The following is a 13,606-nucleotide window of genomic DNA, read 5'->3' as shown; positions in this document are numbered from 1 at the left end:
ACCAACACCAAACACTCTGCCCACCGCCTTTTCATTTACTCCAATACCTACTTCTTACATCAAAAAACTTCTACTAAAACTTAAACCCACCAAACTAGCTGCCAACAATCTCCCCTGTGAATACCTAAAAATAGCAGCCGAAGTTGATTAACAGATCATTAACAGAATGCTATGTCCCTACACTATGGAAAATATCCCACATAATTCCCCTACATAAAGGTGGCTCCTTCACTGACCTCTCCAACTATCGTCCTATAGCCATCCTATCCCCTCTCTTCAAGATACTTGAGAGATGCATCCACATCCAAGTCAAGGACTACCTCCTAACAAATAACCTCCTGTCTAGCACCCAACATGGCTTCAGGCCATTCCACAGCACTACCTCCGCCTTACTCTCTTTCACTAACACTATCCTTCAACACAAAAATGATGGCTTTTACTCCTCTGCCACTTTCCTAGATCTATCTAAGGCTTTTGACATGGTCTAACACAAACAACTACTCTCCATTCTCACTTACCTATGCTTTTCCCAATCAGCTACAGACTGGTTTAACAGCTACTTAACTGACCACCAACAATCTGTTATCTGGCTTAATAATCTATCTCCTCAACTTCCTGTCACACTCAGTGTTACTATTCTGTCTGTTTACCAATAATCTCTTCACAGCCACCGAGCAGGCCTCCCTCATACAGTATGCAGACGACTCCATCCCCCTCATCTGCTCTGCCCCTACAATACCAGCACTTCATAAGATCACCCCAGAAGCCTTTTCCTCAGTAGACACCTGGCTATCTAATGCCCAGCTAATACTCAACCCTAACAAGACCAAACTCCTCATCTTTCAGTCCCCAAAATCTAACCTTTCCAACCCTCACTTTAATATCCTAGCCAATAACAATGTCATCATCTCCCCAACAGAACACACCAAGCTACTTGGTGTTGAGATCAACAATCATCTCAAATTCAACATTCACATTTCAATAACTATATAAAAAGTGCACAAGAAACTAGGAACCTTTTATAGGAACAAACATTTCCTCACAAAACCTGCTAGAATCTCTGTGGCCAATTCCCACCTTATCTCCTCTCTTCTTTATGCCTCTCCTATACTTACCAACCTCAGGCAAACAGACCTAATCAAGCCTGATGCTTGTTAGAATAAAATTGCTAAATTCACCACTGGAACATCCTATCGCAGCCACCACTGTATCTGACTTAGAGAACTTGACTGGCTCGAACTGCCTCAACATCTACACCTAAATCAACTCACTCTGGCCCACAAGATTATAAACCATCCTCTCAAAGTACCATCTCTTCAGAATCTTCTCTAGCCCTACCATACTACCAGACTTCTATGCTCCAACAATAAAAAACAACTTCTTGTAACCAAACCCAAAAACTCTGCTGGAAAAGCTCTTTTCTCCTGCAGAATTGCCAGGTTATGGAACACCCTCCCCCTCCATAATCACACTTACATCAGGCACTCTCTATAAAACTGCTGTAAACCCACCTCAAAGGACACTGGTTATGTCAATGCATGCATCCTGACTAAATGCTTCCCACCCACAATTTCCCCATTTCTTCCTCTTTAACCATCCCTGCCTTCCATTGTCAGAACATTGCTATCTCTTCTCCACAGCCACTCACTTTACCTCCTCTCTCCCCATTACTACTCAATCTCTCTTCATCAAAAACCTCACTCCTATCCTACTGAAAACACCACATCCTCCATTCTTCCTGTCACCTGTCTAGCCCTACCTTCATCCAGACTAACCCCTTAACTCCTCCCAGCTCTTCCCACCATCTGAATTAACATTCTGCTTTATATATTGTTTCAGATCATATGCTAATCTGTTTCAGCTCAATGAATTTATTACTAATCTGCCTTACTGCATCTAGCTCCCAGCTGGAGTGTTGCTAACAACTACTAAATGTTATTTTTATTTGTATACTATGTCATTTGTATTTGTATACTAAATGCTATGCATTGTATCATTGGCTATTATGTTATCACTAGTTGTGCTTGTAACTTGTTGTAAAATTTAGATGTGTGTGATTCCTTGTCCTATCACTAGTATTTGAATGTCATTGTTCTTCATTGCACTCTGTTTTCTATTTCTTTCTGTGGAGCTTTTCTCCTGGGCCTCTGCTGAAAAAGGACATGTGTCCAGTCGGAACTTCCCGGTAAAGAAATGCAAATAAATAAATAAATACACCTCTTCTGCAACATTAATAGAATGGTCTGGAGGGACAGGTATATCTCACAGAGGATACCACTGCTCTGCAACAGACTCTATATCCACACAAAATGAAGTTCATTCCTGTCCACTTTAAAACACAATTTATATCTATGGATGAGAAACAGAACATTTACCCCTGGACTGTCAGAGACAGCTCCTAAATGTTTTATCCTATATATCTGTCTCCTCAAATTATCTATGGTATGTTCCTAATTATTCTTAGTATGGGCAATATATAATTATTGACCATGGGATGGGTAAGAGCAGTCTCTGTCCAAATGGGATAGTTTAATTTGAGCACAAACTTGGAAATTGGATAGGCATGTAGCCCTCAAGCACAGCTAGCCTATTACTTAACTATGCATTTATAATAGCCAATTCCTACATTTTCAGTGATTCCTTTAGATGGCTGTATGAGATGTTTTGCAACATATCAGCATTCTAGAATAACAGTGCCATAAAAATATGTCTTTCCGATTGTTAAGCAGATGAGTCTTAATCTGAGCGCTGCACCTTTTGGCACACATGGTCCATGTCATGGTATTGTTATTTCTGTTATTATTAGTACTACTACTGCTACTATTATTATAGGTTCATAGGTTTGTACTAGGCTACCTACCCTTGTGGGCCATTTGAAGTATAGCAAATTACCCCATGGAGAATCAGTCTGTGCCTTGCATCTGTAAGGTAAACACCTTAACCATTATGCCAACCTCCCAACATTGTTATTGTTATCATTATTATTAATATTACATTTTGAAACTACTAGTCTTATGAAAGGATGGTGTGCATTCAATGTTCAACAATATGTGTGGCTAGAGTACAATCACCCTGCATTTAGACTGGATAATTTAATCTTAATATGCATTATGGAAGGATTTATTTATTTATTTATTTATTTATATTCTCTGGTCACAATCAAGTATGTCAGAGTTAATAGTTCTATCCTATTTATTTCCTTTCTTAACAGGTGCCAAAGGATTTATGATATAAAAAATATGTAATTACCATAGCCTACTACTAGACTTGGAAAACTTATTGGTGTAATGCCATCCCACTTTAGCTGCCATCCAATAAAATTAGTGAACTGCTTTTATTTATCTGTGTTCACCAGTGGGAGTGGTTAACACTGAACAGCCTGCCTGTCCCTGGAGGAGTGGTTACTACCTAGAAGCTGTAGTTTTATTGGCCATTTTGGGTCAATTCTAAACTCCTTGATCTCTCTCTCTCTTAAAACCAGGCTGCCTCGTGGTTTTGGCATCTTTTCAGGCTTGCTAGTTGTTGCTGAAGCACCTACCAAGAGGAGAAAACGCTGAGAGAAGAAAAGGAGCCACTTTTGTGATTTTAAGTATTTCCTTCTGATTTTTTGTTTTTGCCGCCTACTTTTTGGCATTTTCCGGCTTGCTAAAGTTTATATCTGTAACAGTAACAGTACTTGGAACACATCTAGAGCCTGTTTACTGCATTTCCTGTGTTGCACTTTATTTAAAATCGTTTTTTTTTCTCTAAAAAATGCATTTTAACTGATTTTGGCCTAGCACTCAAGTGTGGGGTCATTTATTGCACTGTTGTGATTATTTTGCTGCCTGTGTATCTCTGCTACCTTTAAACTACAACAAAAAGAAAAAAAAAAATCTTGCTTTTTTTCCCACTTTTGGAAAGTTAAGAAAGTTCAGTGACAGATTTGCTGTTCTGAACTGTTTGGAAGTTTCTAGAAGGCCAGTGCTTGCTTGGGCTAAAGGAAAGTCTCTGTGTTCACCAGTGGGAGTGGTTAACACTGAACAGCCTGCCTGTCCCTGGAGGAGTGGTTACTACCTAGAAGCTGTAGTTTTATTGGTCATTTTGGGTCAATTCTAAACTCCTTGATCTCTCTCTTAAAACCCTACAACTCTCTTTTTGCGCGGTTTTGTGCACTGAGTAGCGTCGGGCAGCGCCACCTAAACAGGTTTAAACTATTCCAGGCTCCACAAAGTCTGCTCTTCACTTTTTCCCTTAGAACTGTTCAAACTCTCAAAGTAATCACTCTATTATCTTTCTAAAGCCCTGCACTTGCTCAACTCTTATAAGGAAACACTAACTAACTAAAGCACTACACTCTCCTTGACTTCTCATAAGTATTAGACTCCCAACTGGTCCTTCCTGATCAAGTGAAAAATCAGTTCCCTTCCCTAATCTGATCAGTAAAAAAAACAGTTCCCTATACTAATCTGGTATGTCCAAGGGTCAGTTTCAAGGTTGCTCTCCAGTCCAGCTGGTGAATCTGAGAATTTTGAGGCAGTGTTAGAATTGCCTTATGCACACAGACAACCCTCTCCTCCTTCCAACAAACTCTAATACATGTGAGAGATGCAGTTACACAGCCAAACTGGAGGCAGAGCTCTCTCAACCCAAGACTGGCAGTGTCAGTCAGGAGGAAAACGTAACTACCCACACTACAAATCCAGTCTCACACAGACCTATTGCATCTGCATACCCAACACATAAACACACAAAAACATACTCGGAGGCTCTAAATAAAAATCTGCCTAAACAGCAAAGACCTCCTAAGCAGATATCCAAGCAACAGCCACCGCTCAACAATACCCACAAATCACATATCTCACAAAATCAGTGTGCCTCACAGTCACAGCCCATAAGGCCAAACAACACACCAAATACACTTGTTATAGGGGACTCTATTGCCCGGCACACTGACGTCCCACTCACCAGACTGAACAAGGAGAAGGTCACTGTAAGCTGCCTATCGGGTGCCAGGATCCGCCACATAATGCAAGCACTCAGGTCTCTCCAAAGCAAGTACAAGTATGACTCCGTCATTGTCCATGCTGGTGTGAATGACCTGAGACGTACCTGCCTGGACTACATGAAAAGAGACATAGAGGAGCTCTCTGACCATGTAGCCCAGGCTGGTATGTCCCTGACCTTGAGTAGCATCTTGCCCTCACCAAGAATGATGTCACAGTATAAAGACAAAATGATCAGTTTCAACAATTGGCTAAAGTATTGGTGTCATTCAAAGGGGATCCAGTGTCTGTCAGTCTGGGATGACATGCTCGACAAGCCACGTTGCTTCGCTAGGGATGGCTTGCACCTGTCACCCTTAGGCTTTCGTATACTGGCCAAGGCTCTTGCCATCCCCATAGTGCCTTTTTTAGGCAAGGCTAAAAGGACAAACCCACCTCCATAGAAAACCCAAAGATAAAAAAACTAAAGGTAATGTTACTCAATGCCAGAAGTCTAAACCTCAAGATGCATGCACGCGAGACTCTCCTCAGTATGGAGAAAATCGATGTCTGTGCAGTAACAGAAACCTGGTTCAAGACTCCTTAGAGCACCCCAGCACTACCAGGTTATAACTCATACCATGCGTTTCGGCCCCAAAACTCAGACCGAAGCACAAAAGGAGGGGGAGTATCTATATTCATCAAAGATACCTACACCTCCAGGTTAGTGGCACTGCACGAAGCATCGGAAACCATCCATGTGCAACTAACAGCGGGCAAAACTGCCTTTCACTTTGTAGCCTGCTACAGAACACCCTCCCTATTCCAGGAACCCTACTTGGCATTCCTGAGAACACTGGAGGATATGAAGGTCTCTCCAAACACTATGTTACTGGGTGACTTCAACTACCCAAACATTGACTGGGAAAACTACTCAAACCCAAACACCCTCGCCCAACGGTTCCTTGAATTTATAAACTCTAACACAATGGAACAACTGGTCACCACTCCCACAAGAGGGAACAACATATTGGACCTGGTCATCACCAACATGGGGACTCTATGTTCCACAACAGAGGTAAACCCCTCATTGGTAAGATCAGACCATAAACAAATTTCCCTGGACATCCATATCCTGTCCCCACCCCCAGCCAAGGAAATCACTGTAAAGAATTTCTCCAAAGCCAACTTTGCACTTCTCAAGATTGAGGTGGAATCCTTCAAAGCCCCTGGGCCAGAGGATAATACAGCCCAATCCACAGAATCCTTTACAAATGCATTCCATGAGCACCTGCAGGAATGCATGGATTGTGCTATCCCAAATAAAACCAAGACTCACTCCTCCAAAAACAGGAGACCGGTCTGGTGGACCCCGGCCATAAATAAGCTATACAATAGAAGGAGGAAGCTACTACATGACAGAGCAAAATCCCAAAAAGGGAAGGCATCTCTGATCAGTATTAGCAAGAAACTTCGATCCCTCATAAAATCATCAAAGGCCAGTTTCGAAAGAAAAATTGCCTTAGACACTAAAGGTAATCACAAGGCCTTCTTTAGTTATGTCAGAAACATGGGCGGAAACTCCCAGATATGCTCTGAATTGTTGCATAATGGTACAAAATATACCAAACCTACCGACATAGCCAACATCCTGGCAGACAGATTCAGCGCAAACTTCTCCCCCCCCCCTTCCCCCCAAAGGAGCAAATGCCTATCCCAACTGAATGTAACCTCCCTGACATCACAGATGCACAGGTGAAAGCTGCCCTCTCCAAAGCAAAAAACACAGCATCTATGGGACCAGACGGTGTCCCAGGCTGTGTCTTACACGAGCTCCAAGAAGAACTGAACCCTCACATTAAGTCACTGTTCAAACTTAGCCTTACTACAGGATATGTACCCAAAGAATGGCGTACAGCTACAGTGGTCCCACTCCACAAAGGTGGTGCCACAACGGACCCCGGAAACTATTGCCCCATAAGCCTGACTAGACTGGTCTGTAAAGCTATGGAGCGTATTATCATGGAACTCATAAACAAAGACATTGGGAGCAGCCAGACACTGGACCCTACCCAATTCGGCTTTGTTAAGGACAGATCTTGCCTCTTAAACCTAGTTGATTTCTTTGAAACAGTTACCAAAGCCATAGATGAGGGCAAGGTAGTCCACACAGCCTACCTGGACCTCGCAAAAGCCTTCGACACAATACCTCACTCAGGCATCATAAATAAGCTTACCAGCTTAAATATCAACCCCTATATCACAAGATGGGTTGCAAACTGGCTAAGAGATAGAACCCACATGGTCAGAATCGCAGGTGCCATGTCCGAATCTAAACCAGTTACAAGTGGCATCCCACAGGGCTCAGTTCTGGGACCTCTCTTGTTTGGTATATACTTCTCTGAGGTTCAGGCTAACACGGGGGGATTATGGCTGACAAAGTTCACAGATGACTGCAAACTGGGGGCCATAATCGAATCTCCAGCTGACACAAGCATCCTCCAAAAGGGTCTCACAGAGACGGATGCTTGGTGCCAGAACCATGGCCTCAAGCTAAATGCTAAAAAGTGCATAGTCATCCCCTATGAGAAAAACAAGGTGCCCACAAATTATCACATAGGTGGTAATCCATTAAGTACGGAAGAAGTAATTAGAGATTTAGGGACCAACGTAGATAGTAATCTCTCCTTTGATAATCACGCTGTCAAAGTGGTTAGAAAGACCTTCTATATAGCCCACCTTATCACGAAAGGGTTCGCATTTAGATCAAGAAAGGTCATTGTGCCCCTCTACTCGTCACTCATCAGGCCCATAATTGAATACAATGCCCCTTTTGGGATGTACCTTACCCGACACATGCAGCAACTGGAGAGACCCCAAAAGTACCTCACCAAGAGGATCATGGGCTACAAACAGATGTCCTATGCAGCTCGACTAAAGAAACTCCAGCTCTACTCAGTTGCTTACCGCCTGCTCAGAGGTGATCTATGCCTGAAGTACAAAGCCATGTCAAACCCAGAATTAGTGGACATGCTCCACCTCAAAAAATCCAAGTCCCTTAGAGCTACATGCTCCAGGGACCTAAACCTCAGCACAAAAATAAATAGGACATGCTGGAGGAACAGATTAATTTCCCAGAGGCTCCCCTCACTCTGGAATAGAATCCCAATTCATGTTAGACATAGACCCTCGCTGACCCTCTTCAAGCGAAATTTGGACGCGTGGACAGGAAATCGCAAATTCACCCCTGGGATCTCTCCTGTGTCCCTGCTAGACAGAGGCACAGTAAACTAATCTTAAAAGAGTACCTTCTGTGACCTACTTTACAGAGGCACAGTAGGCTAATCTAATACGGAGGCGGAAGCCAAATTCACTCTGGCTAGGCTTGTAGATGCCCTAGGGCAGATAGCCTAGTATCTACCTATGAACCAACCTATTAAGGGTGATCAGTGCAGCATAGTATAACTGAGAATTACATGCAATATTTCTCACTTCATCCAAGTCCCAAGGTAAAATAGAAATTTTATAATTCTTTGAAGCCCTGCTAGGTTTATATCAGTTATATAGTTCTTCAGACATAGATGTTTAAAACCTCCCCCAATCCACTACAATAAAAAGTTAGGATTTGCTAGGCAGAAGATACTTACTTTCCTTGACATAACTTTGTACAAGATGATAAATTCTATACAAACTTGGGAATTTAGATGGTAAGTATATGAGTAAAATAGTGTTTCACACAATAGGCACATTATTTTTTAAGGAAAAAATACATCCAGAACCACATTTCTATACCATACCCACTTAGAGTAATTGTTGCCATTTCATTTACCATTCTGGTCAAGAGCAGATCAAATTTTATGAATATAAAATGTGACATTCCAAATGAAAGTGCACTCTGAAACACCATATCATGCAGTGGCACCTTATATACTTTAAAAGTATTGAATATTGTCACAGACCTATTCAATACTTAGTAGAGACTAGGATCCCAACTTTAATTTAATTATCCACATAATACAATCATCTAATATTATCAACAGATGATTGTGGTGCGCATTGTCATTGGAGTTTCCTCTCAGATTATCATGTTATTAGAAAACCCACAGTGTCTTATACATTAAAATAACAGAAGTGAAACCTGCCACCCTTGTCAACACACTTGGATCAACTGGAATTAATAATTATTACTGTATAAAGTACTGATCCATATTTGGAACCTCCACCAAACTCTACAATAACAATGTATTAGCCCGTATAGTCCCACTGTCATGTCAAAAGCTGTTTGTATAGCTAGAATGATAGTTGCAGTTGTGGACTTGTTAGATGACATCTGCATGTAATTTAAGACTTCCTCTATCTGACAGTAGATTTTGCTCTTTTTAGAAATTCTGCTTAGCCTGCTGATGTTAACTCTCACATGGTGATTTTAACCCTGCGCGTGAGTCATGATATTAGTATTTAGTTGTGAAACTGGACTGAAATCTTAAAATCATTGTTACTAGTCCCCTGCTTTGGTAGCATATTCATAACAGCCTGTCACATTCTGAGATCAGATCTGATTTGCAGAACCAGCCATCAACATGGAAGCTATGACACTTTTCCACAGCACACAGTGTTGTCGTGTACTACAATCTGTGTTATAAAACATCATCTTGATATTGCTGTTGTCTCCGGGTTTGCAGTGGAAAGTATACTGCTAGTGCTTCAGTAAGTTGCATACTGCGTATCATTCAGAATTCAGAAAGCTATGGGTTCTATCCCCACATCCTGCTCTTTGGGTGATGTTGTAGAACTGACAGTACAGTACACCATGAGCAGGTGCTGTAGTCCTAATACACTATCCATCAAGTGAGGCATTAAAGGGAAGTGGAATGTGCTTAGTGGTGGTTTGAGCTTAGGAGGATACTAACTTCTCATGGCACCTGATCAAATAATATCAAAATTATTTTTTTGAGCATTTTTTGCTCCCCTTCTTCTTCTTCCTACAACATCTACTTCAGTGCCCCATATCGATCACTGGGTCTACCAATTCCTCCTTGCACCCCAGGACTTTCTCCAAATCTAAGGGCATCTTAGTGGATCTTGCCATCACCTTCAGTTGGGGGATTATCATCCTGATGGCCTACACTATTACTTCTCCCTCCATTGCAGTTGAATGGCTGTGTTCAAAGGGTGAATGTACAATGAGGACGTAAGGTATATCACCTCAACTCCAAACCCATGTCTACCACTCTTTCCCTCCTTGAACCGCATCTCCTCCCAGCAATGTCCTCAGTCTTCTCCAAGGATCATTGCAGAGAACACCTATGCATCATCCCTGGATGGGCATGCCTATCCCTCCCTGCCAGTACTTCTGACGCCCAGCTGCTAATCAGACCCGATCACCAAATCCATATAGCCAGGACTTTATCCTTTCACACCATTGTGAAAACTTGTCTGAAAAAACTTAAATAAAAATTCAGTATACACATACAATAAATTATTCCATACTTAATTGAAAAGAAATGTACAAAAAATGTAAGAAAATGGCACCTCTTCTTATCAATTAAGCTTCTCCCACTGTCATGAATTTTCCTGTGGCATATCCTAAATCATTCTAATAGATTGTCTGTATTTCATTTTTCATTTGTATGATGTACATAGCAGATATACAATTGACACCTGTTTTTTCATGTGATATGCATATACACAAAATATATGTAAAGCATCATCTGCCCCAAATACCTATCATATTGCTAAATCTGCTATGGATGGGGGAGAGTGGATAGATTAATGGAGAATATGACAGGGACATGCACAAGCGCTCCTGCACTATTCCTGCACAGACGCAGCTCCTGCATGCAAATTACCCCATTTGCAGGTGAAAACCATGCAGATGAGGTGAAATTGAGATCCAGGAAGTTGGCAGCCGGCCATGCAGGACTAGTGTAATTTGCAGAAATGTACTTGGGTTAGTAACCGAGTACATTTCTGCAAACTACAAAACGGAGCCATGACAGCTCCAAATAAAGGGTGTATATAATGTGTAAAGCATGCCAATGGCCAAATATATGGCCATTGGCATGGAAAACAGTTAAAAAAAAAACTTTTTTTTTAGCCAATTTCGGCTGTTTAAGGGTTGGGCAGTGGTGCGCAAATGGGATCGGGCCGAAAATATAAAAAATAACCTGAAATAAGCATTCTAACCAAAATCACTATTTTGCCATTATACTCAATGGCAGGCAGAAGACAACATGGCCAGTGAATAGTGGTTGCTAAGGGGGGAGGCTCAGTGTGGGACCTGTAACTATGCATTAGCTGGCAATCCTATGCAAATGAGGGGAATGATACTGAATCCCAGATCTCTCCTCAATGCTAGTCAGCACCCAACAGTGTAAGTGCAGGAATAGCGTGGTTCAAGCCTAAGAGTTAGCAGACATCATAGGGGTGTGTGTCAGGCATAATGTAAGCGGATTGGAGCCCTGTGGCTCGGGTTTGCCCTTAGCTTAGCAGTGCTAAGCAAGGGGGTATGTCTAAGGCTGCCTAGCACTCTTTACATTGCCTAAGTGGGTGTGCGTGCCGCGCCCCGGGTTTTAAAGGAAAAAAAAAAAGGTAAACCAAGAAATAGCAGCTCTGTGCACATTTGAGCACTGTATTTGTGTGGCACGCCCCCGGGCTTAAGCAGGAAGGCAATGAGAAGGGAAAACAGCAGTAGGAAGGTAATCAAGGAGAACTAGCATAGCTGGCAGGTGAAATGTATCAGAATCAGCCAATTACACAGGCAACAGCCCAGCCCAGCCCAGAACACTACTATAAACTATGTAAACACTTTTCCCTCTGGTTTTTCCCACATACTCTACACCACCAGTGTATACAAGCAGAGAAGTTTTAACAAAGAAAAACAAAAAAATGATAGGCTGCAGTAGCTATCATACATCAATATGTGGATGAGGCTGAGGGTGGTGCAGATGAGAAAGCTGTCGATCAACCCACTGTGAGGAGGTGGAGAAGAGTGTACAGACCCAGGGTAACCTACCAGGGGCTACATGAGCTGGAGATAGTGGAACGCTATAGTGTGGACAGGGACCTTCTACAGCAAATTGTTGAGCTGTGCCGGCCACGCCTGGCACACAGAACTAACAGAGGTGAACCCATTGCAGTGGATACCAAGGTATGTGTAGGCCTAAGAATACTAGGCACAGGTACCTTCCAAAGGCCAACTGGGGATATCATGGGGATCTCACAGGCATCAGCATCCAGGGTACTCCACCAGTTCCTGGATGCCATGTCAGCACATGCTGGTGAGCATTTATATTTCCCCAACACCCGTGAGGTGTTGGCCAGAAATATACATCTCTTCCACCAAATAGCAGAATACTCTGAGGTAGTGGGTGCTATAGACTGCATGCACATATGCATCAAAGCACCACCTGGTGAGTGGGGTAGGGTCTACATCAACCGCAAGGGCTTCCACTCCATCAACTGCCAGGTCATGTGTGATGCCAAGGGCATTATAATGAATGTGTGTGCTGGCTGTCCTGGAAGCTATCACTATTCCCACATCTGGCATCTGATGCAGCTGTACCAGAGATTTGCCAATGGGGACATCCCTTATGGTCACCTAGTTGGGGATGCTGGTTACGCACTTGAGCCGTGGCTGATGACACCCATCAGAAATGCACACACAGCCCAACAAGAACTCCATAGCGAGGCACATGCACAGACCAGAATTATAATAGAGTGTGTGTTTGGGATGCTCAAGTCACAGTTACGGTGCCTGGACACATCCGGTGGAGTCTTGCAGTACTCACCAGATACATGTACTCAAATTGTCACAATATGATCCTGCAGAAACAGCTGCAGCAGGAACAGCACGGGGCAGGGCCACACAGTCCCCCACCATTGCCAAGGCCTGCACAGGCACAGATTGGCTTGGAGGAGGAACAACCTGAGCCTGCTCCAGTAGGCAGAAGGAGGCATGCCCAGTATGCCCTGGAATTGGCAAAGAGGCAACGCATATGACTTACACTGACACAGTAGGGACTCAGGGAATGACACCTCTCTCTGACTCACACATACAGTAAAAGGGATGACAAACATGACACTACCTGTGCTCAACCATGTATAGGGAATGTACTATGTGCATCCAACATAGATAGCCCTCTAGCATATCCTCAGCACTGGCACAGCCACAAGGTAAGTCACTTTTCTAACCAATTGCCAAATGGAGTAGTATCTATGGTATGGATGTGAGCATGCAAGGGAATCGGGTGGCTGAATGGGATGCCAGCAGATAGTAGACACCTATAGTGGCAGCATGAGATCTGTAACAAATACTGGTGTCACCATAGTAGCCAGTACTACACATGGTGACAAAACTCACTGCAGAAAATGTGCTGGGCCACATGTGTGTCCATATGACCCACACATGCCAGTCAGGGAGGCTCACATACCCATCAACAGTCTCAGCCAGCAGGACAGGTGTAGAAAAACACAAACAAAGACTGTGCTAAGACCTCTGAATGATGGCTATAGGTAACCCCCCCAGGCCTACACAGACAGACTACATCAGGTCAGGCAGTGGGATATTAGTTCTGAAGGGTAAGAAGTCAGAAACGGATATGTAGGTCAATCAAACCTAAGACCTGTAGTACACTGATATG

Source organism: Protopterus annectens, chromosome 3.part0 (assembly GCF_019279795.1).
Source record: "Protopterus annectens isolate FY-2018-M chromosome 3.part0, PAN1.0, whole genome shotgun sequence".
Classification (NCBI taxonomy): domain Eukaryota; kingdom Metazoa; phylum Chordata; order Ceratodontiformes; family Protopteridae; genus Protopterus; species Protopterus annectens.
The sequence above is the reverse complement of the archived record's forward strand: the minus strand, read 5'-3'. Positions refer to the sequence as shown.